The sequence below is a fragment of the Oncorhynchus gorbuscha genome, linkage group LG07 (genome assembly GCF_021184085.1).
Source record: "Oncorhynchus gorbuscha isolate QuinsamMale2020 ecotype Even-year linkage group LG07, OgorEven_v1.0, whole genome shotgun sequence".
Taxonomy (NCBI): Eukaryota; Metazoa; Chordata; class Actinopteri; order Salmoniformes; family Salmonidae; genus Oncorhynchus; species Oncorhynchus gorbuscha.
The window spans coordinates 95,001-101,876 of NC_060179.1; positions in this window are offsets into that span (position 1 = coordinate 95,001).

Genomic DNA, 6,876 nt, shown 5'->3' on the forward strand with positions numbered 1-6,876 from the left:
AGCCCATTGTATAACTTGGAACTATTGGAATTAGGCCACTGCAGTTTCGAAAAGAAAGAGCAACGGCAATTTTGATCACATAGTGGTTTGGGCACAATGTTTTGATATTTTCCAGTGACTTTTTCAAATTAAACAATTAGTTTAGCATACCTACAGTATAGTGAGCACCTGTCCACCAGTTCTGCAATACTGATTGTATATTCAAAACAATTTAAAAGTAGGCTAAATGCCACAGCCCAGACATCTATGCAAAAGATAAATTATTGTTCAAAATGTTGTTTAGCAATAGATTATTGGGTGTTTATGTCCTGCCTTGGGATAGGCTCTGAGTTTAATTAGGCAATGATGTCACGCTCCTATCACACACCAATACTGTTGCCTTCCCATACTGTCAAATATTTAACAGAAACATCTATTTATTGTGTTGGAAGATGTTTTCATCTTTTGCAGTACAATTCTGCAAAAGGACTGTCAGATTCTGCCAAAGGACTGTGGTTGGCTTCTGTTTTGGTGATACTGATTATTTGTCACCAAAGAAGGTTTGTTTATAGGGCAGGTTAGGATAGTTAACGTGTCAGGTTGGGATAATTAACGTGGTAGGTTAGGATAATTAACATGGTAGGTTAGGATAATTAACATGGTAGGTTAGGATAATGAACATGTCAGGTTAGGATAATTAATACAGCAGGTTAGGATAATTAACATGGCAGGTTAGGATAATTAACATTACATTTACATTTAAGTCATTTAGCAGACGCTCAGGTTAGGATAATTAACATGTCAGGTTAGGATAATTAATACAGCAGGTTAGGATAATTAACATGTCAGGTTAGGATAATTAATACAGCAGGTTAGGATAATTAACATGGCAGGTTAGGATAATTAACATGTCAGGTTAGGATAATTAACATGTCAGGTTAGGATAATTAACATGACATGTTAGGATAATTAACATGGTAGGTTAGGATAATTAACGTGGCAGGTTAGGATAATTAATACAGCAGGTTAGGATAATTAATACAGCAGGTTAAGATAATTAACGTGGCAGGTTAGGATAATTAATACAGCAGGTTAGGATAATTAATACAGCAGGTTAGGATAATTAACGTGGCAGGTTAGGATAATTGACATAGCCCGGTTAGGTGAATTAACTTAACAGGTTAGTAGAATGAGGTTAAGGTTAGGAAAATGGTTACTCCAACTATCCAAAATGGTAGAAACATAAACAACCCACCTGAGACAAGTTATTAGTATCATAACATCGGTACGGGCCACTTGTATCAATAAATCCCTATCAGAAAATGGTTTGGCTGGTAATGATTTACTTTACGGTTGTATTCACGTTTTCAAGTACTGGTGACAAATCTTGCATTCTGATTCTAGCATAGATTTGAATGAAGCCCCCACCACTGAGAGGTCCAATGTTGCCACAGTCATTTTCCTGCTGACCGGGCGAGGTTCATGGCTCTGTTCAAGGCGGTCTTCGACCAACCTCCAGAGGGTAGAGAAGGAAGTGAGCGACCTTTACAACTCCAACAGGATGCCCAGACTGATGCGGAGTATGCCCTCACCTTTCAGACTGTGGCAGCCTCCAGCAGATGGAATGACCCAGCGCTCCGCACTCTATTCCGGTGGGGACTGCGCAAAGAGGTCCAGACAGAGTTGGTGTGTTCAGATGACAAGACTTCCCTTGGATGCACTCAGCGCGATTGCCATCCGTCTGGATAACCTTTTTCAGAAGCGTACGTGTCCACCTCACCTCCCTCCTTTGGCTGTCCTGAAGCAGAGCCTGAACCCATGGAGGTAGGGGCCACACACATCTCCCAGGCAGAGCGGTGTTGCCGGAGACTGCTGGGGCTCTCAGCAGGAGAGTCACCAGCTTCCATGGTTTCCGGTGCATCCCAACCCAGGTTCAACTAGGGCAGAGGGACGGCCTCGTGACTATCCGTCTCCCAGGGTAGGCGTGAGTATTCCATCATCATCGTTTTCCGCTAAACCCTTTCTGGTTCCTATTTTACTGGCTGGCTGTCCCTCAGGTGTGTCTCTATAGCTCTAGTGGACTCGGGTGCCACATGTCATTTCATCGACCAGGCCCTCGCCTCCACCCTGAACATCACTTCCTTCTCCAGTCCTGGATATGCAACCATTGCGATCCGGCACATTCACAGCACCACTCACCCCCACCGCGGGACCCATGCACCAGGAAAGCCTTATATTCCTCATCATCACCATACCTGTACACAAAGTCAACCTCGGCTTCCCGTGGCTCCAATGTCACAACCCCACCATCTCCTGGTCAAGGTTGTGAATTACTTCCGGAAGACCTGCTTTCCATATCCTGTTGTTCCAACCCGGTTGAGAGTCCTGTAAGTGCCCTTTAGCCCATCAATCAATCCCCCTGTATCATTGGCCCCTTGTTTTGGGATGTAGATGGGGACATCCGCAAGGCTCTGGAGAGGGGACCCGCTGCTACTAACTGCCCTCCAGAATGCTTCTACATCCCAACCGGGATAAGAGATCGGCTGCTGACCTGGGCACACACATCCCTCATAACTGGACGCCCAGGTATCACCCCCACTATCCAATCCCTCTCTGATAAATACTGGTGGCCCACCTTGGCGCAGGACATCGCCCGCTATGTCAACTCTTGCTCCATATGTGCCCAAGCCAAATCTCCCTGGCACGTTCCAGCTGGTAAACTACATTTAACATTTACATTTAAGTCATTTAGCAGACGCTCTTATCCAGAGTGACTTACAAATTGGTGCATTCACCTTATGACATCCAGTGGAACAGTCACTTTACAATAGTGCATCTAAAACTTAAGGGGGGGGGGGGGTGAGAGGGATTACTTATCCTATCCTAGATATTCCTTAAAGAGGTGGGGTTTCAGGTGTCTCCGGAAGGTGGTGATTGACTCCGCTGTCCTGGCGTCGTGAGGGAGTTTGTTCCACCATTGGGGGGGCCAGGGCAGCGAACAGTTTTGACTGGGCTGAGCGGGAGCTGTACTTCCTCAGTGGTAGGGAGGCGAGCAGGCCAGAGGTGGATGAACGCAGTGCCCTTGTTTGGGTGTAGGGCCTGATCAGAGCCTGGAGGTACTGAGGTGCCGTTCCCCTCACAGCTCCGTAGGCAAGCACCATGGTCTTGTAGCGGATGCGAGCTTCAACTGGAAGCCAGTGGAGAGAACGGAGGAGCGGGGTGACGTGAGAGAACTTGGGAAGGTTGAACACCAGACGGGCTGCGGCGTTCTGGATGAGTTGAAGGGGTTTAATGGCACAGGCAGGGAGCCCAGCCAACAGCGAGTTGCAGTAATCCAGACGGGAGATGACAAGTGCCTGGATTAGGACCTGCGCCGCTTCCTGTGTGAGGCAGGGTCGTACTCTGCGGATGTTGTAGAGCATGAACCTACAGGAACGGGCCACCGCCTTGATGTTGGTTGAGAACGACAGGGTGTTGTCCAGGATCACGCCAAGGTTCTTGGCGCTCTGGGAGGAGGACACAATGGAGTTGTCAACCGTGATGGCGAGATCATGGAACGGGCAGTCCTTCCCCGGGAGGAAGAGCAGCTCCGTCTTGCCGAGGTTCAGCTTGAGGTGGTGATCAGTCATCCACACTGATGTGTCTGCCAGACATGCAGAGATGCGATTCGCCACCTGGTCATCAGAAGGGGGAAAGGAGAAGATTAATTGTGTGTCGTCTGCATAGCAATGATAAGAGAGACCATGTGAGGTTATGACAGAGCCAAGTGACTTGGTGTATAGCGAGAATAGGAGAGGGCCAAGAACAGAGCCCTGGGGGACACCAGTGGTGAGAGCGCGTGGTGAGGAGACAGATTCTCGCCACGCCACCTGGTAGGAGCGACCTGTCAGGTAGGACGCAATCCAAGCGTGGGCCGCGCCGGAGATGCCCAACTCGGAGAGGGTGGAGAGGAGGATCTGATGGTTCACAGTATCGAAGGCAGCCGATAGGTCTAGAAGGATGAGAGCAGAGGAGAGAGTTAGCTTTAGCAGTGCGGAGCGCCTCCGTGATACAGAGAAGAGCAGTCTCAGTTGAATGACTAGTCTTGAAACCTGACTGATTTGGATCAAGAAGGTCATTCAGAGAGAGATAGCGGGAGAGCTGGCCAAGGACGGCACGTTCAAGAGTTTTGGAGAGAAAAGAAAGAAGGGATACTGGTCTGTAATTGTTGACATCGGAGGGATCGAGTGTAGGTTTTTTCAGAAGGGGTGCAACTCTCGCTCTCTTGAAGACGGAAGGGACGTAGCCAGCGGTCAGGGATGAGTTGATGAGCGAGGTGAGGTAAGGGAGAAGGTCTCCGGAAATGGTCTGGAGAAGAGAGGAGGGGATAGGGTCAGGTTGTTGGGCGGCCGGCCGTCACAAGACGCGAGATTTCATCTGGAGAGAGAGGGGAGAAAGAGGTCAGAGCACAGGGTAGGGCAGTGTGAGCAGAACCAGCGGTGTCGTTTGACTTAGCAAACGAGGATCGGATGTCGTCGACCTTCTTTTCAAAATGGTTGACGAAGTCATCTGCAGAGAGGGAGGAGGGGGGGAGTGGGAGGAGGATTCAGGAGGGAGGAGAAGGTGGCAAAGAGCTTCCTAGGGTTAGAGGCAGATGCTTGGAATTTAGCGTGGTAGAAAGTGGCTTTAGCAGCAGAGACAGAGGAGGAAAATGTAGAGAGGAGGGAGTGAAAGGATGCCAGGTCCGCAGGGAGGCGAGTTTTCCTCCATTTCCGCTCGGCTGCCCGGAGCCCTGTTCTGTGAGCTCGCAATGAGTCATCGAGCCACGGAGCGGGAGGGGAGGACCGAGCCGGCCTGGAGGATAGGGGACATAGAGAGTCAAGGGATGCAGAGAGGGAGGAGAGGAGGGTTGAGGAGGCAGAATCAGGAGATAGGTGGGGGAAGGTTTGAGCGGAGGGAAGAGATGATAGGATGGAAGAGGAGAGAGTAGCGGGGGAGAGAGAGAGCGAAGGTTGGGACGGCGCGATACCATCCGAGTAGGGGCAGTGTGGGAGGTGTTGGATGAGAGCGAGAGGGAAAAGGATACAAGGTAGTGGTCGGAGACTTAGAGGGGAGTTGCAATGAGGTTAGTGGAAGAACAGCATCTAGTAAAGAAGAGGTCGAGCGTATTGCCTGCCTTGTGAGTAGGGGGGGGGAAGGTGAGAGGGTGAGGTCAAAAGAGGAGAGGAGTGGAAAGAAGGAGGCAGAGAGGAAAGAGTCAAAGGTAGACGTGGGGAGGTTAAAGTCGCCCAGAACTGTGAGAGGTGAGCCGTCCTCGGGAAAGGAGCTTATCAAGGCATCAAGCTCATTGATGAACTCTCCGAGGGAACCTGGAGGGCGATAAATGATAAGGATGTTAAGCTTGAAAGGGCTAGTAACTGTGACAGCATGGAATTCAAAGGAGGCGATAGACAGATGGGTAAGGGGAGAAAGAGAGAATGACCACTTGGGAGAGATGAGGATCCCGGTGCCACCACCCCGCTGACCAGACGCTCTCGGGGTGTGCGAGAACACGTGGGCGGACGAAGAGAGAGCAGTAGGAGTAGCAGTGTTGTCTGTGGTGATCCATGTTTCCGTCAGTGCCAAGAAGTCGAGGGACTGGAGGGAGGCATAGGCTGAGATGAACTCTGCCTTGTTGACCGCAGATTGGCAGTTCCAGAGGCTACCGGAGACCTGGAACTCCACGTGGGTCGTGCGTGCTGGGACCACCAGAGTAGGGTGGCCGCGGCCACGCGGTGTAGAGCGTTTGTATGGTCTGTGCAGAGAGGAGAGAACAGGGATAAACAGACACATAGTTGACAGGCTACAGAAGAGGCTACGCTAATGCAAAGGAGATTGGAATGACAAGTGGACTACACGTCTCGAATGTTCAGAAAGTTAAGCTACGTAGCAAGAATCTTATTGACTAAAATGATTAAAATGATACAGAACTTCTGAAGTAGGCCAGCTGGCAGTGGGTGCGTTGTTGACACTACACTAATCAAGTCGTTCCGTTGAGTGTAATAGTTTCTGCAGTGTTGCTATTCGGGGGCTAGCTGGCTAGCTAGCAGTGTTGTTTACGTTACGTTGCGTTAAAAGAACGACAATAGCTGGCTAGCGAACCTAGAAAATCGCTCTAGACTACACAATTATCTTTGATACAAAGACGGCTATGTAGCTAGCTACGATCAAACAAATCAAACCGTTGTACTGTAATGAAATGAAGTGAAAATGTGATACTACCTGTGAATGCGACCGGGTTGTTGAGTCTATTCAGAAGACGTTGGCTAGCTGTTGGCTAGCTAGCAGAGTCTCCTACGTTAAGGACGACAAATAGCTGGCTAGCTAACCTCGGTAAATTAAGATAATCACTCTAAGACTACACACTCTAAACCTAAACACAATTATCTTGGATACGATGATACGAAGACAGCAAAGACAGCTATGTAGCTAGCTAACACTACACTAATCAAGTCGTTCAGTTGAGTGTAATAGTTTCTCCAGTGCAGCTAATCAGTGGACGTTAGCTAGCTGGCTAGTGAAGACTACGTTAGGACGGCGAAATACGATAATTACGCAATTATCTTTGATACAAAGACGGCTATGTAGCTAGCTGAGAAGAAATTGCTAAGATTAGACAAATCAAACCGTTGTGCTATAATGAAATATAATGAAAAAGTTATACTACCCGCGGGAGCGAAGTGCAGATGCGACCACTCGCTCCAACCGGAACCGGATAAACTACTTTCCCTTCCCATGCCTCAGTGGCCTTCGTCCCATCTGTCCATAGACTTTGTTACTGATCTCCCCCTGTCTGATGGTTTCTTCACCACTGTTATAGTTGTTGTGGACAGAGTTTCAAAATACAGTCGTTTTATCCCTCTCTCTGGTCTCCCTACC